The sequence below is a fragment of the Cryptotermes secundus genome, unplaced genomic scaffold (assembly GCF_002891405.2).
Source record: "Cryptotermes secundus unplaced genomic scaffold, Csec_1.0 scaffold631, whole genome shotgun sequence".
In the NCBI taxonomy this organism is placed as follows: Eukaryota; Metazoa; Arthropoda; class Insecta; order Blattodea; family Kalotermitidae; genus Cryptotermes; species Cryptotermes secundus.
In genome coordinates this window covers 850,609-877,496 of record NW_019742970.1, presented here as the reverse complement: position 1 = coordinate 877,496, position 26,888 = coordinate 850,609, and the positions used below count along the sequence as shown (strand labels likewise).

General features: G+C 47.5%; 1 protein-coding gene across 2 annotated transcripts in view; it reads right to left on the bottom strand.

The window, feature by feature from the left end:
• The window catches only part of LOC111873579 (high affinity cGMP-specific 3',5'-cyclic phosphodiesterase 9A), a 110,804-nt gene that overhangs the window by 55,224 nt on the left and 28,692 nt on the right, over positions 1-26,888 (bottom strand). Inside the window, exon 2 of one of the 2 annotated variants that reach the window (XM_023868401.2) lies at positions 19,206-19,494. The gene's annotated coding sequence lies outside the window, so the exon portion shown is untranslated. Of the gene's footprint in view, positions 1-19,205; positions 19,495-26,888 lie in introns of those variants that run through there. The other variant, XM_023868402.2, reaches the window with a different exon arrangement.

Below are 26,888 nucleotides of genomic sequence, written 5' to 3'. Positions count from 1 at the left end.
CTGTGTGATGGCAAGGCACAGGAAATTCACTTCTGAGAAGTCATCTGCAGGCAGACACTACACACTGCGCCTAACAGTGGGAGGAACAGGCGTAAGCTACTAACTTCAGCCCTCGCTATGTAACCCAGTTACCATTAATTGACGTAATTCAGCCCTGACGTCCAGTTTCCTGAGGATGAGACAGGCGACCCACGTGCTCTGTCCTGCATGACTCACGGAGACAGGTGTGTCTGCCATGGGGCCGCGCGCTCCTAGTACATAGGCAACCACGGCGGCGAGGACTTCCTTTCCGGGACGGGAGACACTAACATTCCAGCTCCCCTAAATGGACATCCCGAGCAGGCACAGGGTCACGCGCAACAACGGACTAACGCTCCAGAGTCGTCTTCAGGAGGTCCCGTGCTTCTCCAGTATCTAAAAGCAGCCATCACACATTCACACGGACTGTACTGGGATTGAACCCAGACGCCTGCGCCAATACAGGACGGAACACGTTGTATTCACACCACGTGTCTTTCTATTTCGAATCACACGATAAATCTGTTAACTGCTGCCTAATTCAGGCGCTCCTGGGCCGGCACGTCGCTGCCAACNTCTCCGGCGCCCCCCCCCCCCAGCAGCGAGGGCACTTGTCCTATTTATTTAACTGCACCGACACTAACTCAGACCAGAAGCAGCGTCGTGACAGCGATTGATGCGTTGGTGCGGGCGTCTGTGAAAGCATTTCCGGTATTACCTGAAATAACTGAGGAAAACAGTGAAGCGCTTCTGTGAGTGTAATCGGTAAAGCCGGCCTCGCACACAAAAGCCAGAGGCGTCAGAGGCGTCACATGCTCGACGTCCCAGCTTCCGTAGCATCTCAAGGTTCACTGCCTTGCCCTCCGTTTAACATTGTTCCGAGTCAGCTGAATCCAGCCCACCTCTAGGAACCTTTTTAATATTACCCTCCCATCTACGCCTACCCTCCACCAGCTGCCGCCAGTTGTGTAGCTACTCAAGATTTTCCCAACATTTCATGGAACCCGAAGGTTCATTACCGCGTTCACAAAAGCCCTTATCTGGTCCCCATCCTGAGCCAGATCAATCCAATCCATACCACCTCATCCTATCTTTTAGATCTATTTTAATATATCTACTCACCTATGCCTTAGTCTTTCTAGTGCTCTCTTTCCTCCTGGCTTCCCCACCGATGTCCTATATGGATTCCTCGTCTCTCCCATTCGTGCTACATGCCCTGCCCATCCCATCCTCCTTGGCTTGATCATTCTAACTATACTTGGAGAAGAGTACAAGTTATGAAGCTCCTCATTATGCAGTTTTCTCCAACCTCCTGTCACTTCATCCCTCTTCGGTCCAAATATTCTCCTCAACACCCTCAGTTAATGTTCCTCCCTTAATGTCAGAGACGAAGTTGCAAGCCCATTCAGAACCATAGGCAAATCACAGTTTCGTATACCATCGAATTTATTAGAATGATAAAATCGAGGAGGTTGAGTTGGTGGTACATGTAGCATACATGGAAAAGTTCAGGAATGTCTGCAAGATTTTCATCTGAAGCGAAGAGGCCACGTTGGGAGGATAACATTCAACTTCGTACTAAGGAAGTCAATCGAGTAGGAGAGCGTAGCTCTGGATAGACTGTCCAGGGGTCGGCTGTTGTGAACGCGGTAATGAACATTCAGGTACCGTAAAGAGCGAGGGAGTTCTTGAGTAGCTGACCGACTATCAGCTTCTCGAGAAGGACCCTGCTCCTGTATTTAAATCTGTTTCCTAAGTGGTCTCTTCCGGCTGTTTTCAGAGCAAATTTTTATATCAATTTCTCGACTTTCACACGTGCTACACGTCGTGCCCATCTAACCCTGTTCGAGTAAATCGCTTTTATAATGGGACGTACTAGGAGATGCTTGGATGGCGCGGTTGGCGGCTGCAACGGAAAACTTTCACGTCGTATCGAGACGGCGACGTTCCGTAGGAGGGGGGCGCGGAGGAACTGTCGAACTCCGTGCCAAGCTGTGATTGCGGGCAACATCGGGAGCAATCGCCTCATTGTCTGTCTGTCTCTTTTGAAAGGAGATGATCAAATCCATCGGCCCTCTACTCGGCTACTCTCCACAGAGTACTGAATGCGCGCGCAGACACTGGCGCAAAGACACGGGACAGATCGCAGCCTTCTGCAAGAAAAGTTGTCCCTGTGCTTAACTAATTAAGTTCTATGACATGAAGGCGTATGGGAGAGTGGAGGTATAGCTCCATGATTCTTGACCTCGGCGCTAGATGGAGGTCAGTGGTCAGCTTCATGCTTCGGCCGCTTTATCCCAGGAAAAAGAGTCCCATTGATGGGTGGGCTCCAGAACCGGTCCAGACGCTGTGGTATAGAAGAAAATTACTCGCCCCTGCCGGGAATGGAACCCCGGACGTCCAGCCCGGAAGCTCGTCAGTAGTTATGGAAATGGGTTCCGAAGTTCGCGATTTTCCATAATTACACGATAAATAAAACCGCCAAAGATAATAAGAATTACAGGTTTGTAAGGTTTGAGGTTCTCACGGCGGTGACTATGAAGAAAGCAGTTTTCTGGAATGTGGCGCCGTGTATATATACTGTGTTAACCATTGTTTCGGAAGAACGTATCACCTCCATCTTCAGGGTAGAGGAAGAAGAAATCAGCGAGCGAGGAACCAGCGTGAGCAGGTGCTAACAGACTAATTAGTGGATTTCGTCTTTTTTCTTCTACCCTGAAGTTGGAGGCGATACACTCCTCCGAAACGTAGGTTAACACAATATCTACACGGACTCACATCCCAGAAGATTGATTTATTTGCAGTTCCTTGCAAGGTGTGTGTAAAGACTGGAACCTGTGGCCGGCTGAGGCTCATTTTCCGTGTAACTGACAGTCCTCATTTCGAAGAAGCCATCGCGAGTTGATTGCCTTGCCTAGGGCATTCCCTTCCTGCAGCACATCCTTGTAGCTGGATAACAGCTACTCTGCTGACTTCAGAAATTGGGAAATTTTCTGTTAGGATGTCCATGGTATTATTGGGTTCACTGACAGAATCTGTCAATAAACTTCAACAAATCGGTACACTGGTACAGATATCTGTCGATCGGGTAAGTTGCTGCTGGCCTTCGCCAGCACAGCCGATTTTGGTTTCGGATCCAGTCGTGATACATGACTGTATTTTTGTTCTTTCCAAGAATTTTAGGTGTTTTGGAATGAGGCTTCCTCTTCAACGAGAGGAGGGTCACTCACCCCCTCTACTGAGTGGGGGCGACACGAACGGGCACTCACTCACTAACTGGCCCGTATCTACACACACTCACGGTCTGACCGACCTATCGGCGCAGAGACGCTGTTCGCGCTTTCTCCTTAACATTGATCTTGACTAGGTTACCTTGGGAATGAAATAAATTATTGTCCGGAAGACCCATTGTTGGTTGCTGAATACCGAACAACAGTGAAATCCGTCCCACGGTAGACTCGCCATTTGGCGCCTGCGCTTTCAGTAACTTCAATGAAGTTACCCACCGCCTACGCAGTTTTATTCAGGCATATACGGCTTCCATAGAGCACCGTCTCAGCCGTTCTCAAGAGAAGGTTCACAAACCCGCAAACACTGAATCCGTTCAGGGCTTCAGAGCGGTGACTGGGCACGGTACATCCGTCGCGACTTCAGTCGGGGACATTTCTTTGGCCGGTCTAGGTCAATCCATCACCTCCCACTACTGCCCTGTAGGCTACTGTTAGAAAGAGGGGAAAGGTTGGTGAAGGGATGAGGACCTTGGGCGGCCGAAGTAATGTCCCCGACTGTTACACGCTAGGTGCGATCTTGAGGTGAAATCGTGTCAGCCGAACTTTGCAATGTAATGGAGAAATCGCGGAGAACTGGCAGTTTCACGACGGTGTCAGTCCGGAGACCATACGGCGCCGAGCGGGGAGATCGTGTCTAACCGAAAAGCCCGCACCCCTACTTTTAAAAAAACGCGATAAACCGAATTCGTATTAGTGTAGTACGAGTAGTCAATGTAGCACGAATGGGGGAGACGGGGAATGCATACAGGATATTGGCAGGAAGCCGGAAGGAAAGAGACCACTAGGAAGACCAAGGCGTAACTGGGTGGACAATATTAAAATGGATCTTAGAGAGATGGGATGGGGTGGTATGGATTTGATTGATCTGGCTCAGGATACGGACCAGTGGAGAGATCTTGTTAACACGGTAATGAACCTGCGGGTTCCTTGAGTAGATGCACAACTGGCGGCTTCTCAGGAAGGGCTCAGCTCCATGAGTGAGTAAAGTGTTCATGTTAGTCCGGGACTATCTTTCGGAATGTGTAGGGTTAAAAGTAGAGCTGTCCCCGTGCTTAATTCATTAAGCACCACACCATGAAGACGTATTGAAGAGTGGAGATATAGCTCCACCATTCTTGACATCGGCACTAGACGGAGGTGAGTGGTCATCTTCATGCCCTGGCTGCTTTACTCCTGGGGAAAGAGCCCCTGGTACCCATTTGATAGGAGGTTGGGTAGGCCTCGAGCCGGTCTGGGCGATCTTTTTGAATGCGACGCCGCGTAATTAGGGAGATATTCGCCGAAATTTCGGAGGAATGTACCACCACCATCTTCAATACCGAAGGATATCTTCTTGCTTGACTTACTATTAGACCGTGAAGATGGAAGCAATGTGGTCCTCCGAATCGTCAGTGAACTGTTAACGGAGTACACGGTGACACGACTCCGAAGACGGTACCACTTAATTTCTTAATATGAGCGTTTTCTCTTCTTTACCCCTTTAAAGCTCAATGGCCACTTTAAACACTGAAACTCCGCATTCTGGCCACGGAGTGTGTTCGTGTGTTGCGCATGGTTCTCATAATAAACAGGGATGGTTTCCCTAAACAGCATTAACCGCCTGGGCTTTCTTGCGAAGACGTAATGTTTCCTGTGAGGTACGGACTGACAATTTATATATTTAGAAGAAATGTGTTTTCAGCAGGTTAAAAGTACTTCAGCATCTGAGCGCACTCGCGACAGCCTCTCGGTTGAGTGTCCAAGTTAGAAACCGCGCAGAGTGGAGCCACGCTCCGAGGTGAGCAGATCGCGAGCAGAGAGCACTCCGACTAAGGACAACCACTGCATGAGATTCTCGGTCGCCCAGGTTCCAAGTACCGGGAAACTACAGGATCCTCACAAACAAGCGCATATTTGCTAACCCCACGGTGCCCGCAAAGTATGCCTTGAGAAACTAATAGTCGCTCGGCTCATCAAGATATTACTCACTTATTACGGACCTCAAAAGTTTATTAACATGTTCACAAGAGCCCAGAACTGGACTCTGGCCTGAGCCAGTTTAATCCATTTAATTTAACTCGCTTCAGTACTCTGCTTCCACATATGACTGTATCTGCTAAACTATTATTCCCTTCCGGTTTTCTGCTTACGCCATTTCCGAGTCCATCTCTTCCACGTCGGTTCAATGAAGAACGTCAGCTTCACGCTCTGGCTAGCTTGCCTCCCATGTCCATGATACAGCTATGTCAGGACGCTGTTGGGAAACGGAAGCATCGCAGTCCGCAACTGGAAGCAAACCCGCTCTACTGGCAACGACCTTCAGAAGATTCCAGCCTGGCGCCAGTGGAGAGACGAGACCATAAAAAGCCAGAGTCTCGCATTCACATCCCGGCTAAAACGTGGTTCAGCGGAACTGACTGAAGTGTTTCGAGTTCTTTCTCTGTCACACCAGCGAACGCCGAGGTAAGCCTTCAGATAGGCCACGACAGCCTCGTATCGCGCCTTTAATGGTTCACCTCAGTGCGTCCACGTGAGTGCACTAACATTATACTGACTCTATGGAGCTGAGCCCTTCTTGTGAAGCTGCCAGTCGCTCAGCCGAAGGTTCATTACCGTGTTCACAAAAGCCCTCCACAGGTTCCTATCCTAAGCCAGATCGATCCAGTCCATACCACCTCATCCTATCTTTCTAAGATCCATTTAATATTATCCATCCACTCATGTCTTGGTCTTCCTAATGATCTGTTTCCTTCTTGGATGCATTCTTCTTCTCCTCCTCCTCCTCCTCCTCCTCCTGCATTCGTGCTACATGCCCAACCCATCTCATCCTCCTTGTTTTGATCATTCTGATTATACTCCTCATTATGCAGTTTTCTATAATCTCCCGTCACTTCATTTCTCTTCGGTACAAATATTCTCCTCAGCGCCCTCAGCCTCTGCTCCTCCCTTAACGTAAGAGACCAATTTTCACAACCATACAGAACCACAGGCAAAATTATAGTTTTTTGTATTCTAATTTATATGGTTTTAGACAGCAGACGAGAAGATATGAGGTTCTGGACTGAATGGTAGCAAGCATTACCCGAGTTCCATCTCCTCTTAATTTCCTCCTGAATCAGGTTACCACATATCTGAACTGTCCCACATTTTCAGAATAAGTAATATTATCTCTGAGTTTGAATCGTCATCAGACAATGTCACGCTAACATCAGAAACTCCGTTTTCAACCTACAATGGGAATGAAAATCGCCGAGGAGTTCTGCCGGTTGTGGAAAATCTCCTCAAGCAGGCGACACCAAGGCTCGTAGCAGCATGAAGTAGATCAGGCTAAAGTAAACAAGTGTCAGTGCTGGACACCCATGTAAGTATCCATGACGTTAATCTCTGTCTCTCTGTCTCTCTGTCCCTCCCTGTATCCTTCTTCACTCTTTCGCTCCGTCACAACCAATGATTTCTCTCGAAGGGTCAACTATAAGATAAAAACGTATTGGACCTGGGGTTCTCACAGCTGTCACTACGAGGAGCAACTGCTTTCTGGGAAATATTTCTTGCCCGTACTTACTTTCCGACCATGAAGCTGGAGGCAGTACATTCCTCCGAAACGTCGATGGACTTCACCGGGCTACATAGCCTTACATCATACAAGATGATACTCCTCGTAAGATACAGGTTGGTTTTCTGTAGTTCACCTGCCCATGTGCAGGCTACTAGACGTTACGTTATAATACAGCATGCTGCGGTCAACAGACAGACAGACAGACGGGGGCCAGAGCGCGAAGTATCAGTTGAACCTCGGCCAAGCGGTTCGTGGCGTGCAGCAATGGAATAACGGACACAGGACGGTAATTCCGATGGCGCCAATACAGCTATCAGATTAAACTCAGTCGCCTGTCAACTGTTTCGAGCCTAAAGAAAAGAGAGAGAGACAGATAAAATGAAGAGGGGAATGAAGTTCCTCTAATTGGTGATTAAAAATGCAATTGCTTCAGAAAATACACTGCGTCTCCATTACAAGGACTAATCGGCTGTGTTCAAGAAGAAAACCATACAGAATATTAAAGCAGGTAATGAGTCAGCGATCACAGGACTTTCAAAGGTTCATCATCTCGTTAGCCCGTTTCGTTCTCAAACATCAGACAGCTTGCAAGGTTTGGCTATCACCTCCCTCTGACACAAGCAGGACCCGCCTTCCGTCAGCTACACAGCACGCAGTCTACAAGAGTAGGCGCACAAAATCCCGCAGTGCCCTGGGTCACCTGCTTGCTATACTCATGAATAACAGCGAAAGTTATTATGCTTTGCGCAGGCGCAGGTCACTTGACCCGCTCCCATTCGGCGCGCCGACTCTGATGCTTGGCACGAACTGCACGATGACTCGTCACGAGTGTATCATAGGAAATCGGGTTTATTTTATTTTGCTGCCGCTACAGTACAAAAAGCCCTGATCAATTTTATGTCCTTTTTATATCTGACTATTTCCTGTAGGATTCCGTCAAATATTTTTCTTGGCGGCCGAAAGTATCTGGAAGATAACCAGAGTATCGAACCCATCATACCCAACTTTCCTGCTTTCCTCTACCATAACCAACAGCAGGCATGATCCGGAAATCCTCATTAATTTCCTCAATATAGGAGGAAATCTTAAAAGTTGAAGTCTTTTACTCGCTCTTTGCAGCCGTCTCAAAGAAACTAGCCTCCGGGTTTCCCGCAGCGGCCAGTCCCGTCAAATCGGTGGAGTCGGGAGAGCTTTCCCTCAGGGATACCGGTTACTTCTGTGACCGGGAGGGGGGTAAACACTTCGGGAGTGATGAGTCACTACATTACTTCAATGCGATGAATGCGGAATATGTTGGTATGTCGATATTTATGTCTGCAAAGTTACACTAGTCCTCCGTGATCACTCTTCCATCGTAACTGTGTTCATAAACTCCTCAATCCTTTCCCGTGGGTCTCTCCCGCCGTGAAAACCATGTTAACTCCTATATCACCAACCTTTGCAACGACTGCCGCTACACCGCCTTCGTCACTCCCCAATCCGCAGCGCCCCTCTCGTAACTACATCACTCTTCAGCTGAGGAACTGAAAACCTGACTGCCCACCACTCGCTGTATCCGAGTCCAACTGTAACTAATGTCGGCCCCCACCCCCATCCGAGACTTCTTTATAACATCCTGGCAGTTCCGTGTTACAGCCCCTAAGTGGTCATTAATAGAAATGGGAGACGCCCGACGTCTAATGTGGGACGCCAGCCCAAATTTGGTTTGACGCGGAGATGTTTATCTTCAACCTTCTTTTCGGGCTTCAAGGGAGAAGTTAAGAGCCCTCCGGGCAGGTTTTCTCAGCATCTACACACAGACTGATCCCCCAAAATACCTCCCTAGCACGACGGAACATAACATTTAAAGCAAACTGATTGACAATGGTAGCGCCATGAAGAGGAAGTGTATGGTCCTGTCTCCATGATCACCACTATCGCTCAAAGCCTAACGGAGAACGGTATGTAATGCAGATTAATGACAAGCCTCAGGTAGGCCTCTCGCTGCCGTGGGAACTATTGATTGACTCGACATAGTTCAATTTAAGGGACTGTCCAGCGAGGGAAGTAGGGTTACAGTTTGTTACGGTAAGTTGTAATAGCATAACAGACCTTCCTTTGCTTTAACAGTTTAAAAACTTCTCTAAATAACATAACAATTCAGTTCGTACCTCACAGGAAACATTACGTCTCCGCAACAGAGCCCAACCGGTTAATGCTGTTTACTGTGAGAACCATACGGAACATATAGATACACTCAATGAGCAGAATACAGTTTTAGTATGTGGTGTAGCAGGCGGTGTATATACAATAACCACTGGGCTTTAAAGGATTAGTATAAACTCAAACTTTCACGTGAAGAGTTTTTACAAACGAGGCTCTTGTAACCGAGTCATTACGACATTAGCTGTGACGCGAAAGAAATATCACTGCTTGAATACAAAACACAGAATCATGGCGGTAAAACCATTAGGCCTACGTCACATTTACTTATTTATGCTTTTATGGTTTACTTAACGACCCATTATATGGTCCACTAATGCTTGCCCTGGCCGGCGGGGCGCTGCTGTTCCGTTGGCGGGGAGTGGGGAGCGGTGCAGTTTGCCTCTTTTTCACGGCCCATCACATCTTGCTTGACTTGTCAGTAACAGCGATTAACACTAGGTAGGCCAGTAGACAATGAATTGGAAGGGATGTGAGAGGAAGCGGTCGTCGCTACCCCGGCAATAGTTTAGAGAGGCTGAGAAAAACCAAAACAAATCTGTCATGATGGCCGGTTTCCGGGTGGAACTCGAGACGTGAAGACTTCGAAGGAGGAATGTTACCCTCTCGACGGCGACATCTGGTGCCTAATCGCGTGTATGAGAATCACCAATAGTTCGAGTCATTTGACTCCTGGAGTTCTCACTCCTCGGGAGGGGGCACAACAGGTGTTTCAACGTTCCGGGCCCAGCTTGCGTCTATTTCTGGACGCAGCAGCGCCCAGCCGCCTTACCTCCACAGATATCCAGCGTCGTGACCCAGAAAGTCAGAGCTAAACATGGAAAGAAACTCGTATCAAGTTGTACTCCCTTCTGGAGTACAACAGCTTTCCAGATGCCTAAGCGCCTATCGTCCGTCCCTCATTTCACCTAAACCACACTGTCACATGACAAGTGACTGTAGACTGTATTTGTACGTCATACCGAATTTTAGCAGAGAACTATTCATACTTAACATTTCTCACCCAGACTCAAAACAATACAATTCAACGACTCGAAAACACAAAAGAAAATATAGGCACGCTGTTTTCCTGTCGCTTGCGCCGTTGATGCGCGTATAAATACGGCCCGGAAGCAGGCCCAAACTTTGGGACCCATAGTCTTCAAAACCAGAGCGATGTGTGTGGGACGCAGGGAGACTTCTGCCAAGACAAATGCAGTGATGTAACACTCTGAAGGTCGAAATTCATGTATACAATTCCTATTTAAATATTCAGTCCTTACCTCACAGAGAACGCAATTAGTCTACATATAAGGAACAACCGGTTAGGGTTGCAAACCGATACAGAGGCTGGATATTCTGAGAATTATATGAAATACATAAATACACTGTGTGGACAAAAGGCGGAGTGCCAAAGCTGAGCTACAAAGCTTTAATGCGTACGGTTTCCCTCGCAACACTTATTCCACGAAATGCTGCATTTCTCTCGTGTACCATCCTGCATTAGCACAGTGGCACATCTGCGTCCTAAGTACCAAGAGACTCAATGCTCACCCCATCCTGAAAATATGAAAAAGGGTTGATTTCTCTCTTCATTTCCAGAGATAGGGACTAGCTCTATCTATTCGGCCCAACTGAGTAGATTTTACCTGAAAACGGAGAGAGATCCAGTCTCCGAAACGTTGTGTTGTGAAACACAAACAGGACGATGGATAATGTCAAGAAACATATACTAATATCCTCTTACTTTACTTCTTTGGGCTTGTTTTGGACTTCATCCATCGTCTGGTATGTAAAAGGCAAAAAAACCACGACGTTTCGGAGACTGGATCTGTCTCCGTCTTCAGGTGGGTACGGAAGGATAAACCTACTCAGTTGGGCCCGTTAGAAAGAGCTAGTCTCAATCACTGGTCCATCTGAAGACGGAGACAGATCCAGTCTCCGAAACGTCGTGGTTTTTCGTCTTTTACATACCAGACGATGGATGAAGTCCAAAACAAGCCAAAAGAAGTGCAGTATACACCATCGTCAGAATCCTTTCAATTCTATCCTCTTACTTGTCCCCCATGTACGGCCAGTAGCATTCTGGGCTTCTCGTGATGACATCCCTCACTTTTCTGTTTTGTTGTTTGTTACTCTTAAATCGATATATTATCGATGCCATCTTTGTTGTCGTTGCTGCGGCACAACTCTGCGATCGAATTTGCTGTAGCAGGGGGAACTGGAGGTGCAGTAACAATATTTGTGATTTGACACAGGCGCTCGGCGTCGGCGGAGTGTTCAAAATCCCGCAAATAACTGCACTGGATTGACAGCCCGAAGGCCCTTAATTCCATTGGCACGAAACTGATTTAATTGGACTCTGTTTCTATGGTTAGAATTATCTGTAAATAATGGAAGTTTGATAACATTGATGTTGACAATTACGGAAAGCTATTACTGTGCTAAAGCCATGTATATCCATAGCACTAAACAAAAATAAACGTTTAAATGCCGGGACTCGCTGCCCTGTGACAGGCACGCGTCAGCTAGGAAGTGACTGCAGCAGCTGCTGGCATGTCACGCGTCACGCCGTCAACTGCGGGTGTTTGGCACGGCTTCTTGCCTCCCAGAGCCTCTCTCTAGCTACATTCCCGGAGGTCAAGCGGCCGGGACGTGAAGCTGACCACTCAACTCCCTAATGCCTCTTCATGGCGTGGTGCTTAATACATTAAATAGAGGGACAACTCGACCTACAAGCAATTGCTTTCATCAGAGGAGTAGGTACAATGGGTCTCGGGCGACATTGGGCCTCGAACCTCTGGATTCAGGCAGCCAAAATCCATCTGGGAATGACATAGCTCAAGTGATTAGTCAACAGTTTCCCACTGCATTGGCCCGAGTTCGATCCCACGTCAGGTAATGTGGAGTTTGTGGCACTGGAGCAGTTTCCTCTGCCAATTACCATCTCACAGAATGTTCCACGATAATATTTCTCATCGGCACTGGTTCAGTAGTCCCAATAGTGACCGGTGGACCGTTACAAGTGGACTGGTAGATACCGTATTACTTCGAATATAAGTCGCGCATTTTACACAAGTTTTCACCTGAAATTTGAGGTACGTTTTGAATTCGAGGAATGTGCACCCTGAAACCCACATTCAAAAACTGGATGCGTCGTAAATGCCAGGGCGACTTATTTTGGAAGTAATGCGGTGTTTACTTAACTTTTCGGAAGAATCTCGAGGCACGGCAAATACCTATCTACACGACTGCACGGCGGCACATGTCAGAAGGTAAGAAACTTCATGGTCACTGCTGTGAGAACCTTGCACCTTATATATTAACATTTTTACGCTTATTGCCGACTGAGCAGGAGAGTGGCCGAGGCCGTGTCGCGTGTTGACTCGCGGCAGTAACTCCACCCCACGGCATTTCCCTGTAAAGTACAGTTTACAAGCGAAAGAAATTTAAATTGCTAACAGTTGAAGTTCGAAGGGCTCTGAAATATGACAGTATTAGGGTGGAGGTGGAACATCTATAAACAGTAACTCCCCACAAAAACACGTCACTACACGAGAATTACTGGTTTCTATTTCAACACAAAACTGTAAACCATGACAACGAACTAATAGAAGAGCTATAGACCAACGGTGCAGTGACAAGAAGACTGAACAGAACGTGGCCCCAAGACATCAGCAATCAATGATATAGACTGCAAGTAGGAGAAGCATCACTGGATGTTTCCCTCGCAAGCCAACCAGCTACACCACATTTACTTAATGCTCTGTAATGATGTGGAATGCAAAGAAGCATAACAATAATAAAACAAATTGCGCACAGCGCCTGTGTGGGCAGATACTGTCCAGGAGGGTGAGATGCGCAGGGCACTAATGTACAGCGGAGTGTATGCAGGAAGTGTTTGGAGAACCTCAAGGAAAGAAGCCATTAGGGGGACGCTGAAATAGAGTTGAGGGTAATAGTAAAAAGGATCATAAAGAAACAGAATGGGGATGAGGGCTGGATTCTTCTGGACCAGAATATGAATCAGTGGATGGCTCTTGTGAACACGGTAATGAACAACCGGTTACCATGAAATGGTCTCCAAGGAGTTATTTGTTTAGTTGGGTTAAGCACACAATTACGCGTGTACTCGAAAAGGATTTTTCATAGCAGAATTCATGTCGTCACGAATTAGAGTGAGACTATAGGAGGGGTTTGGATTCACTCACTCCTGGAGCTGATCCCTTCTTGAGAAGCCGCCAGTTGTGCAGCTAATCAAGAATTTCCCAGCATTTTATGGAACCCGCAGGTTCATTACAGTGTTCACAAGAGCCCTCCACTGGTCCCTATCCTCAGCCAGATCAATCCAATCCATACCATCCCATCCTATACCTCTAAGATCCATTTTAATATTGTCCACCCACCTACGAATTGGTCTTCCTAGTGGTCTCTTTCCGTCTGGCCTTTCCACCAATATCTTATATGCATCCCTCTTCGCCCCATTCGTGCTACATGCCCCGCCCACCTCATCCTCCTTGACTTGATCATTCTAGCTATACTTTGAGAAAAGTACAAGTTATGAAGCTCCTCATTATGCAGTTTTCTGCAACCTCCCCCCACTTCATCTCTCTTCGGTCCAAATACTCTCCTCAACAAACACCCTCAATCTACGTTCTTCCTTTAATGTCAGAGACCAACTATCACACCCGTACAGAACTCGAAGTACCAAATCTCACATTCATTTTCTTTCGCTTAGGTCATTTACCCAAAGACTCTATCCAGGTTCTTGTGGTATTTCGTAACAAGTTCATTTTTTAAGGTGGAGTTGTTAGACTCACGCCCAACCATCAAGCTGGAGGACCACACCTTTTCGGTTGTCGGCGACTGCTTATTCAATATATTCGCAGCTACCCTCCATATCTGGAGGCCGTCTCGTTCAACTGCAACGTGAGAACGCGCCATGCCGCGGTGACAAAGGACCCAACTAACACGGAGGGGTTCGGATTTGTGATTGATTTATCGACACTTATGCACACGACTCAGAACTACAAGCAATTACAGCGCCACCGCTGATCTCCACAATTCACAAATAACCACAGCACCCGCTATGTCTTTTCCAGCCTGCTGTGTCTCCACCAGCCGTTCCCTCGCAACTGCTTCTAACAGTGGAGATTCCTCAGTTTCGGGGGCTCAAGTTCTTTCTTCACAGCCTCCCGTACACAACTGACTTGGTCGCCGCAATTGTCCTCAAGATACCTCCTCGGCACGGACCACGCAGGAACGCATCATTTTCAACAATACCTCCATTGTTGCGAGTCGATTCGTTTCTGTGGGAAAGTGTTTACCGAGCCGTTGCCTACAAATGTCTCATATATATATACGACCATCTCGCTTATGTCGCATAATAACGGGTCTACATGCGACATTACTTTTCGAAACATTTACCCTACTTCTGTGGGCAAATTTAATGTGTCTCAGTGTTACAACACCCAATGTCATTATTATCCATACGTAATTACGTAATTGAGACGGACTTTGAGATCAAGATCACGTGACCTGGTTATCTGTTTTGGTGTAGATTTCGGGTGCATGGAAGTTTCCAGGCTCTCGTCAGTCACATGACGCAGGGGAACAAGACGAAACAACATTGCGAAAATTGGCACAGCTGGGTCTGCTGAAATGCGACGTCGTGTCGTCTGGTAGAGAGGTACAAACGCTTTGGATGCTGCAAGCAGAATGTAATCTTGAAGCTAGTGATTGTTGAGGACATACAAACATATAGACATTGGTATCAAATCTGAGATTGCTACATTGAAACGATAAGGCTAGTTTGATAATAATTATCTCTCTTACGAGTTAATGTATTCAGTCCCAGCGACGTAATAAAACTATAAATTAAACGTTTAGTTCAGCTGTAATTACTTATCCCTCGTAGAAACCAATACCAACTTCACGCCCGAAAGAGGACGTCATAACTTAACGTGTCTGCCTTATTTGACATGCAAAGACACGGTTACTGTAACATATCGGTGTGTGTCCCTAATGAGGTTTGAAACTGCCGACGGATGTTCACGAAACTTGGTAAAATCATCATACTGTCACGTGATAAGCGTAACTAGAGATGCGATTTGGAATGGTAACCGAATTTATTGAACACTTACAGAACGTAACTGCAAATAACTACGACAGTCTCACTCAGTTACACACTCCAAAGATCACTGCAACTACAGCACACAGTCTTAGCTAGGCGTTGTTTGGCAGCGGTTTCCAACCCTTCCTCTGGGTTCCCGAACTTTCCCCGGCCTCGGCTACCAGCTTTTTGCTTCTCACAACTACAACTCTCAACTGACTCAGGTCTACCAACTCAGAGCCAGAGTCAGAATTACTTTACGACTTGCGATTACAGTCAATCAGTTCGTCTTGGCGACAAGCCCCTTGAGGCTCACGACCAGTATATTTCTTTTTAACTGAACACTTGCGTTCATAGTCTATATGTAAAACCTCTCTGACGAGAGGATAGATCTGTCGTTTACAAACACTGGTGGTCCTCGCCAGCGCAGTCATTCTCAGGTACGAGTCCGGTGTGATTCACGACCACATTTTACAGTCTCAGATTGGAGACTCCCCTAACATGGAGGGCCAGGTCCCCGTATTTATATACCCCAGGAACAGGGTGGCCCAGTTATACTCCCAGGCACTGGGTTCCCTTTTCGTCGCCTCTTGCGGCTGGCAGGACTACGATCGAGGTATTTCAACCGCCTCCACACGGGAGTCAGCTCTACAAACTCAAAGTCAAAGTTACTTTATGACTGGGAGTTTACCGCCAATTAGTTTGTCTTGGTGTCAAGCCCCTTGAGACCCACGACCAGAGATTTTACCCCCCAACTGAACCCTTACGGCAATAGTCCTTATGTAACATCCTCTGTGACGAGAAGACGGGTTTGTCTCTTACGAATATATACCACCTGAACTACTAGTCCTCGTTATATATCCCTGGCACGGACCGCACAGAAAATGTCTTCCATTATTGCCTTGCCGGGGAAACGTGTCCACATTGTTTTCCCTAGCAACGGCTGTTCTATTATCGCCTATTTACACAGCCGTTACTTGGCAATGGGCCTATATGTCACAGTATCAATAGAAGGCACCTCGCTTCTTCACTTTTAATACATTTCTGCCGCCGAAATACCAGCATGCCGACCGTGCACTTACGGAGTGTGCGCGACTCGTGCGCCATTTGCTGTATGACCTTGACATTCTGAGCCGTGGCACTACATCTTTGAGACCCGTGTAAATTCTGTTACATGGAACTTTATTAAAATGTCGCCCATGCGACACCAACGTTTCGTTTGGCAGTGATAATTAATTACTGAACGAAGATTGAAATGCGGCATTTAGTACAGAGATAAATAATAGACTCGGCTGAAAATTGTGTAAGAAACGGCAAGGTTGCTGTTGGCCAAGTCGACAATAATAAACAGCTATTGGCGCTAAACTTTGAGGTTATGTCTGATTAATTCAACATAGCTGGAATCTGTACTAGTGAAATTATGAGCAGATACAGGTCACCGAATATTAACCGTTTCCGGTGCATCGGTCACTATATGCACCATCTTCTTTCACACGCTAAATCTCTTAATTCTGACCACAGAGTTTATGTTTGTGTTTCGCAGGATTCTCACAATAAACAGTGATTCTTTCCCTAAACAGCATTAACGGGTTGGAGCTTTGTAGCGGTGACGTAACATGTTTCCTGTGAGGTACGGACTGAATTTTTATATAAAACTATGAAGAAGTCTTCAAAGAGTTAAATATAATTCTGATTTACTGTCTAGGCCACGCAAACTAGGCGTCACTCCCAAACCTCTTTTTGAAATAACACCCACACTAAACACGTAACTCATATGAATATTCTCCTCTTTGCAGTACTGTACCCTTGTGACCAGTCTCTCTTGAAGGAAAACTGCTTTCAATAAGCTGCCTCATACATTCGAGGAAGACAAGGAACTGAACCAGTAAGCCCACCGACGAATGCCGCTTATAGTGAGTGTAGGCTTCGAGAAGAGACATCTATTGCCGGCCACCCTCTTGAGTGCCCAGGGAATGGCGTTAACAAGGAGTTTGCAGCCGTTTAATTCCAATTTTGTCATTGTCTGTGTATCGGTCGTAAAGACAGCAGAGTCGCTTTTACTGGTCTAATTCAGAGATACCCGGGACTACCAGTAGTTCTCGTGTGCATATATGTAGCAGGGAGTGAACTTAATTTGAAAGCCAAACGTAACTACCTCGGGCTACTAACTCTGGCAGCAAAACCCGAAAGCTCAACACTGTTATTACACGATCCTGAGCCAGTTCTAGCCACTTCTTTTATTTATAACCTATTTTACAGAGCGAGGATGGCGTAGTGGTAACGGTCTTGACTCGTATTCAACAGGTGTTCTGTTCGAATCTCGGCTGGCACACCGGCTATCGTGACTGAGGTTTTCCTTCATTTTCTTTAGTACCTCCATGCAAATGTTGCGTCATTACCTTGATTAACCATGACGGCTTCCTGCCAAATTATCACCATCCATCGATGCTGTGTGTGCTAGTATAGTGTAGCTATTGAAAGTGACTTTCTTCTTTTTTCTTCTACCATGAAGATGGAGGCGATACGTTCCTCCGAAATGTCGGTTAACACAATATCTACACGGCACCACAACCCAGAAGACGGCTTTCTTCATGGACACCGCCGTGAAAACCTCAAATCTTATAAATACGTAACTTGTTTCACTAAGATTAATGTAAAGAGACCTACATCTCGGGCAGCACCGATATATCGTGTCATATATAGAAGGGAAGCACAATCTGGTGAAGTCATGGCGCCTGCAGTTAGCGCATTATGTTTCGCGTAACATGAACCATTCCAACTCTCCTCATCTGCAAACAAACTCTCGCTCGCCACTGTACCAGTCCGGTTCGGGGAACGCTAAGGCCCCAGAAGTCCCCTAGACCCTGAAGGCTCCTCGCGGCGATGTAGAGCACTCGGGGTGCATGGTCTTCTGGAATATGTTCATCTTCTGGTATTCTAAAGAAGGCTACAGAACACGGGCCCAGTGACTGAGGTTAGTTCTATCTAACGGACCCAACAGAGTAGGTGTCTCCAACCCCCGTGCCTGAGGATGGAAACAGATTCAGTTTCCGAAACGTTCTGTTCTTTACAATTCAGGACGATGGACAGAGCCCCCTCTAAAGTAATTCCTAATGAGTTCTTTGTTAACAAATCATTGTTTAACTCTTTAACAATATATGCATATGATGGGGCACGAGTAGCGTAGTTTGTTGAGGCACTATGTCACAAGCCGGAAGGTTGCGGGTTCGATTCCCGATGAGGTCATTAGATTTTTCAATTGACCTAATCCTTCCAGTCGCACTGTTGCCCTGAGGTCGACTCAACCTCTAACAGAAATGAGTATCAGGAATCTTCCTGGGAGAAAGGGCTGCCGGCGCTTATGGCTGATAACCTCACTGTCATCGTGAGCCGATTGTCTAGAAAATGCGAGAGCCTCGATGTCTCACAACATTATGTGCCTCCACGGCCTGTTATAGGGACATCTTTATTTATTTTTATTCTTATATATGCATATGTGCTTTATGTTACTCTATGTATATGAAGAGAATATGTCACTCCGTGGCCTGTAGTCCGCAAGTGAACTATACCGACCGAGAGACCGGCGCTTGTCGGCGAAGTTATTGCCAACTTTAGCGGAGAGAGGGTTTCGCGTGGTCAGCGCAACGGATCCCTAAGGCTGTCAATTTCGTTTTTTAGACCGGGGCCGCTATTTGCTTCAAAGAGTCCCTCAATTATCTTCACGAGGCTGAGTGGACCCCGTTCCAGACCCACTACTTCTTAGTAAATCTTGTAGCACCGAGAGTCGAACCCGGACCCCTGGATCTGTAGCCAGGACCTCTGACCACTAGACCACAGGGGCAGTCGCGAGAATGTGTTACACTATACTGAAAACTGTAGGAGTGTGATTTCCTTAAGAACCTGCAGATCTAATTTGTGTTTACAATACAACAAGATGGCAGGAAGGCATCATCACATAAAATGAAACAAGTGCTGAAGAGAGACTCGCGTATTCTTATGCAGCAGCGACGTTAATAAAAATAATATGAAGATGTTTCTGTAACCTCGACTGCGGGGCGACAGCACTCACCACCACGACTCAGCCAACGTGTCCCGCGCAGCTCGAGGGAGTACCACCAGCTCTTGGCAGAAATCCATGCTGACGATGTGAATGTGCTGAACCCTTTGAGCTCCTGCAAGCTGATAATCTTGCTGTCGTCACACGCTTCTTAAATAATCCTGTAGAACACCAAAATATCGCAGCAACAGCGTCAGTCTGTCTGTCCGTCGGACTTTTAGATTTCGACCAGGCAACGGCTTGAATTCATTCGTTGTTCTGCAGTCCGCATCGCCGAATGTTGGCTGCCACTTGGAGACTTCTGAAACAAAACAGAGGCGCATGAGACTCCGCCAACAGCATGCACTGTGTCACTCTACAGGGTGATGTCTATTTTGTTTAACGACAATATTTCAGCTGCAATGTTCAGGAAGTAATTAAAAGTACCTACCTATCCATAGTAACAAAGTTATTCTTTTACGGTCAGGAGTTGTTAGCCCCAAGCCCAACCCCCGAGCTGGAGGACCACACATTGTCGGTTGTCCGTGACTGCTTATTAAATATAAATTCAGCTTCCCATTATGATCAAGTCAAGGAGGATGAGGTGCGCAGGGCATGTAGCACAAATGGGGGAGAAGACGAATGCATATAGGATATTGGTTGGATAGCCAGAAGGAAAGAGACCACTAGGAAGCAAGGCGTAGGTGGATGGACAATATTAAAGTGTATCTTAGAGAGATAGGACGGGATGGTATGGATTGGATTGGATTGATCTGGCTCAGGGTAGGAACCAGTGGTCACGACTTGTGAAAACGGTAATGAACTTTCGGGTTCCATAAAATGCTGGGAAATTCTTGAGTAGCTGCAGATTTGGCTTCTCCTCCAGAAGGGCTCAGCTCCATAAGTAAGTAAGCAAGCAAGTAAGTGCCTACCCACCTACCCACCTACCCACCTATCTACCTACCTACTTAAGGCTCCACAGCCCTGAGTAGGACCTTTACCGCTTTTTTCAGTTTCCCAATTTTCTACACAGTCGGTAGGACTCCTTGCACGGGGGATCAGCCCGTCATGGCCGCTACGTACATACAGAACGGCACAAACACAGAAGAAACGCACACAGGCATCCATGCCTCTGGTGCGATTCGAACCCACCAGTTCATGCCTTGGGCCGCGCGGCCACTGAACTACAAACCCAGCATCGGTACTGATGCAAGAGGCGTCTTAATAACGGTAGGATAGTTCAGTTAAAGCGTCATCTTCACACACTGCGCACAGTTTCTACTGAAGAAGTCCATGGCTGTGTAACCAGTACATCTGAAGAAGTGCGGTGCGCTCGGAGCAACGCGATATAAAGAAATATTAATAAAGTTTCGCTTTATGCACAGAGTTTGAAATAATGCGAATTAAGAAAAACTGACAAGAAGCATGTGCGTGTTTGAAAACTTGTCTTGAATTATGCGAGGTCTGAATCCTCACATACGTAAAATGCGACCGCACTATATCTGTTGTGTTTGAGCGGTCCCGTGTCAGTTACCACTGCATGGCGCGGTCCTCAGGTTGCGAATGGCGGAGACGGCCTCCAGATATGGAGGGTAGCTGCGGATATACCGAATAAGGAGTTGTGGACAGGAGGCAGGGCGCGAGCCAGCCACTCAAGCAGTCTCTCAGCGAGATAGTTAGCTAGTCAACCAGCCAGTCAGTCTGTCAATGAGGCAATCAAGCGATTGCACGTCCAAATCAGTCTGCAATCACCCACCTAGCCAGTCAGCGATCACTGAGACACGTACGCAGTTATGCAGCCAGCCAGTCTGCCAATCAACGAATCGGAATGCAAGAAATGAGTCAGGTCGATAGCCACCTATCCATCCGTCCACCCAGTCAACCAGAGAGCGAGCCAGTTGGATGTGGAAGTGGACGCAAGGTCAGGCTGACAAGGCCTGGATGCAACCAGAGAGCGAGCCAGTTGGATGTGGAAGTGGACGCAAGGTCAGGCTGACAAGGCCTGGATGCAACCAGACAGCGAGCCAGTTGGATGTGGAAGTGGACGCAAGGTCAGGCTGACAAGGCCTGGATGCAACCAGACAGCGAGCCAGTTGGATGTGGAAGTGGACGCAAGGTCAGGCTGACAAGGCCTGGATGCAACCAGACAGCGAGCCCGTTGGATGTGGAAGTGGACGCAAGGTCAGGCTTGACAAGGCCTGGATGCAACCAGACAGCAAGCCAGTTGGATGTCTAGATAAGAAGCTGGAAGTGGACGCAAGGTCAGGCTGACAAGGCCTGGATGCAACCAGACAGCAAGCCAGTTGGATGTCTAGATAAGAAGCTGGAAGTGGACGCAAGGTCAGGCTGACAAGGCCTGGATGCAACCAGACAGCAAGCCAGTTGGATGTCTAGATAAGAAGCTGGAAGTGGACGCAAGGTCAGGCTGACAAGGCCTGGATGCAACCAGACAGCGAGCCAGTTGGATGTGNCCTAGCCAGTCAGCGATCACTGAGACACGTACGCAGTTATGCAGCCAGCCAGTCTGCCAATCAACGAATCGGAATGCAAGAAATGAGTCAGGTCGATAGCCACCTATCCATCCGTCCACCCAGTCAACCAGAGAGCGAGCCAGTTGGATGTGGAAGTGGACGCAAGGTCAGGCTGACAAGGCCTGGATGCAACCAGAGAGCGAGCCAGTTGGATGTGGAAGTGGACGCAAGGTCAGGCTGACAAGGCCTGGATGCAACCAGACAGCGAGCCAGTGGGATGTGGAAGTGGACGCAAGGTCAGGCTGAACAAGGCCTGGATGCAATCAGACAGCGAGCCAGTTGGATGTCTAGGTAAGAAGCTGGAAGTGGACGCAAGGTCAGGCTGAACAAGGCCTGGATGCAACCAGACAGCGAGCCAGTGGGATGTGGAAGTGGACGCAAGGGCAGGCTGAACAAGGCCTAGATGCAACCAGACAGCGAGCCAGTTGGATGTCTAGGTAAGAAGCTGGAAGTGGACGCAAGGTCAGGCTGAACAAGGCTTGGATACTGCCGTGTGACGTCAGACAGTGCGCTGTAATCTTGTGCTCTGTGGGTCAACGGACGACACGAAAATAAACAGTGCTCTCAGCGATGCTTGTTTAACGACTCTGGCTCAGACACTGGCCCAGATGTTAGCGCTTCGATGGGCGGATCTCTGTATGCTGTATCAACTGCTCACGATTACTGGCCGGACTCACTAGTAGCTTGGAAACTGAACCAGTAGGTTCAGGATCGCCCTGGGACACAATCCGGAGTCAGTTCAACTCAGTTCGTATATACAAAGTCAGTTTTCTTAACATCAGTTTCAACTGCTTTTGAGTCATCCAAGCACGAGTAGGTTACACACGGAGCCCGCATGAGAGCTGCATGTCTAGCCCATCGAGACCATCGTATAGCTCAGTCAATAGATGACTCCTTACTGGTTGGAAGGTTGGGATTCGATTCCCGAAAGGGGTAGGGGTTTTCTCTTTTCCATCACTTTCAGATAGACTTCAGACAGACCTATCCATTGGGTACCAGTGGACATAAGCTAGGGGGTTACGAGGCCGAAGCGTGAAGCTGACCGCTTTACCTCCACAGCCGACTTAAGCTTTTGTAGTTTGGTATACATTTATAGAGTATGTTGACTCAAGCGGTGTCTCCAGCCCGAAGGTGCTCGCTTCAAATTCCGGCCGGAACAGCGACTCATCTAAATGAACTTTGTCGTGCGTTACAGCCTCGGGGGAAGTGCGGCGGGATGGTATCTCAATATTACGCCAAGATCTCCTCCTTCCATATCCTGTGCAATTCATTACTCACTGTCGCTACTGACAGCGGCCTTAGATAAGCACTACATTGTAGCGACTAAATCTGAGTGCGTCGAAGCATTCAGGAGCATCTGGGTTCAAGTCTCGGCCTGAAAACCGTCTATCCTCCTATCCTGAAAATGTTGTAGTGGTTTTACTCAGTCATTCTAGGAAAACAACGGAATAGTATCTCAATTAAGCCACTATCCCTTCTGTCCATAAAACAGTAAAGCAATCCCTGTGCTTAAGCACGCCATGAAGGCGTATTGGGGAGAGGAGGTATAGCTCTACGTTTTCTTCGCCTCGGCACTAGCTGGACGTGAGTGGTCAGCTTCACGCCCCGGATACTTTACCCCCGGCACCCATCGGATAGGAAGCTGAGTGGACCCCAAAGCCGGTCTGAACGCCATGAGTAAATTCTTGACATTACCTGGAATCGAACACCGATCCCACTCTCGTCCAGCGAAGAGCTAATCCCTGTAGCGACTGAGCAATTCAGTGCTCACAAATCCCCATATCAGCCCACGCTGCAGGAGCTGGGGTACCGCAAGCGCAGTTAATGCAAAACGGGCTTAAGTAGAAGACCCAAGCAGTGAGCAGAGAGAGACTGGGGGAACCAGCGTCAGTCAGGGCGACAGTCCGAGGCAATTTCTTACGAAATCGGAAAGTTGTTACCTAGCAACGAAATGCAAGACGCGTTTAATTACAAATGACGTCACAGTCTATGTAAATAGCGCTCACAAACATTCATTATGCATTTATGGGACGAGTCTATTACGCGGGGAGAGGGGTACCATTGGTTCTCCTCAGGCTATCTCAGCGTTACGACTGTCACCTAGGTGAACTGAAATTACTTGCACAAAGGTCCCTGCGACTTCGTAACAAGAAGGCGCAGGAAGCAATGCAAATGAAGCTCTACATCGAAGTTGCTTCGTTTTAGGAAGATCTAATATTCTGATAACACCCGTGGTTTTACTCTGAGAATCCAGGCAAATTCTGGGATAGTACTAATACAGAATAAATAACGACCGCTTCCTTACAAATTCTTTCCAACTTACCATTCATAATCACCTTTCCACCTTTGGGAGATCTGAAGTTCTCACGGAGATGAATACGAAAATTACTGCCTTCTCGGAGATCGCTAAGAAGATTTCGAAGGCACCCAATGCTTCCACCTTCAGGGAGAAGCGTAAGCTAGGGTGGATAATTGAAAGGATATAGACACGTGGGACTGGGAGGTGAGGGCTGATGAAATGGAAAGGACATTAAGTGAGCCTTTCGTGGCCTTATCAAGATATGTAGCCCAGCATTTGCCTGGAGGTACCGAGAAAAACCATGAAACCTTTGGTTCAGTTTAGCCGGTATTCCAGCCGAGAACCACGAGTACTTCCGAATAAAGATCTAGACCAGTTTCTTTGGTGGACTTCTCTTCTACCCTTAAGATAGATACAGCATGCTCCTCCGAAATTAACGTAACGATATATCAGACTACACGGCGTCACATCCCAGAAGAAAATAATCTTCATAGTCATGCCGCGAAACTAAATTTCACAAAATTCCGTTCACGTGGAACGAAGCACCAGTGCAGGACAAGCATAAAGATTTTGAAGTCCTGTTGACGGCCTTGTGCCCCTTTAGGGTTTTAAATTATTCATCTCCACCCCAGTTTCTCCTCCCTTTGCGGCGTCTTTCATAAAGCAAAGGCATAACAAATGAATAATACACATGGAACATGAATGGGCAAGTAAACGCATTATTGGGCAGCATTACAGCTCGAGAGCAACGAGTCAACCATACAGGCAGTCACTCAGCCAGACATTCAGTCAAAAAGTCGGTCAGTCCGGGAGTAAATGAGTCAACCAGACAGGCAGTCATTCAGCCAGACATTCAGTCAACAAGTCGGTCAGTCCTGGAGTAAATGAGTCAACCAGACAGGCAGACACTCAGCCAGACATTCAGTCAAAAAATCGATCAGTCCGGAAGTAAATGAGTCAACCAGACAGGCAGACCACTCAGCCAGACATTCAGTCAAAAAGTCGGTCAGTCCGGGAGTAAATGAGTCAACCAGACAGGCAGACACTCAGCCAGACATTCAGTCAAAAAGTCGGTCAGTCCGGGAGTAAATGAGTCAACCAGACAGGCAGACACTCAGCCAGACATTCAGTCAAAAAGTCGGTCAGTCCGGGAGTAAATGAGTCAACCAGACAGGCAGACACTCAGCCAGACATTCAGTCAAAAAGTCGGTCAGTCCGGGAGTAAATGAGTCAACCAGACAGGCAGACACTCAGCCAGACATTCAGTCAAAAAGTCGGTCAGTCCGGGAGTAAATGAGTCAACCAGACAGGCAGACACTCAGCCAGACATTCAGTCAAAAAGTCGGTCAGTCCGGGAGTAAATGAGTCAACCAGACAGGCAGACACTCAGCCAGACATTCAGTCAAAAAGTCGGTCAGTCCGGGAGTAAATGAGTCAACCAGACAGGCAGACACTCAGCCAGACATTCAGTCAAAAAGTCGGTCAGTCCGGGAGTAAATGAGTCAACCAGACAGGCAGACACTCAGCCAGACATTCAGTCAAAAAGTCGGTCAGTCCGGGAGTAAATGAGTCAACCAGACAGGCAGACACTCAGCCAGACATTCAGTCAAAAAGTCGGTCAGTCCGGGAGTAAATGAGTCAACCAGACAGGCAGAAACTCAGCCAGACATTCAGTCAAAAAGTCGGTCAGTCCGGGAGTAAATGAGTCAACCAGACAGGCAGTCACTCAGCCAGACATTCAGTCAAAAAGTCGGTCAGTCCGGGAGTAAATGAGTCAACCAGACAGGCAGAAACTCAACCAGACATTCAGTCAAAAAAACATACATAAAAACATAGAAAACATACCTAATCTATTCAAACCGAAATATGGCCCTAGGGTTGACTCAGCCTCTAACAGAAATGAGTATCAGGAATCTTCTTGGTGGTAAAGTAAGGCCAGTGCGTAATGCTGACCTCACCACCATCTGCGAGCGGACTGTGTAGAAGATGTGGGAGCCTCAACCTCTCACAACCCTATGGGCCTTCACGGCCTGTTACAGGAATAGTTTTGCCATTTTTATTAACTATATAATAAAAACAATAGAATTCTAGCGTACTGGGGAGTCGAGATAGCTCAGTATGTACATACAACGACAGGCTACGGACTGGACAGCTGGGGTTCGATTCCCGGCAGAGGCAAGATTTCTGCCTATTATATAATGCCCAGACCGATTATGGGGCCCATCTAGCCTTCTACCCAATGGGTACCGATGGCTCCTTCCCCGGGGGGGGGGGAACTATCCTGGGCATGAAGCTGACCACTCATCTAGTGCTTATGTTAAGAATGATGGAGCTATACCTCCACTTCCCAACGCGTCTTTATGGCGTGGTACTTAATTAAATAAGAACAGGGACTATTTTACTTTTCACAGCGTAATGGAGGTTAAAATGAAAAATCGGTCGGAGCCTTAGGCCTGTGCTCTACGGGTTGCAATGAACTCAACTTGCGATGCATGCCTGCAATCTAAATACAGCACGTGCAACAAAGTGTTTCGCGATCCGTCACTCGGACGTACTGTTGACGGGAAGAGAGCTTACGCACTTCAGGAGCCACTACCCAACACAGAGAGGCCATTTCCATAGAAACGACACATTATCGCGCGTTCCAGTCACAAAGTGGAATTGCCTCCACTCGGTTACACTGACTACATCAGCTGGAGACGTCAAGCCCCTTGTTGAGACGGGAAGTGCTTGTCTGTCTAGGGAAACAAGCGACACGCAAACCTCACGGGTTTCTGAGGGCATAAGTCCCGGACTTTCTGGGACAGTTTCGAAATAGCGGGACGATCATATAAACTAGAGATAATACTGGACCGACGTGGACTACAATTAAACTCGCCTGACGAA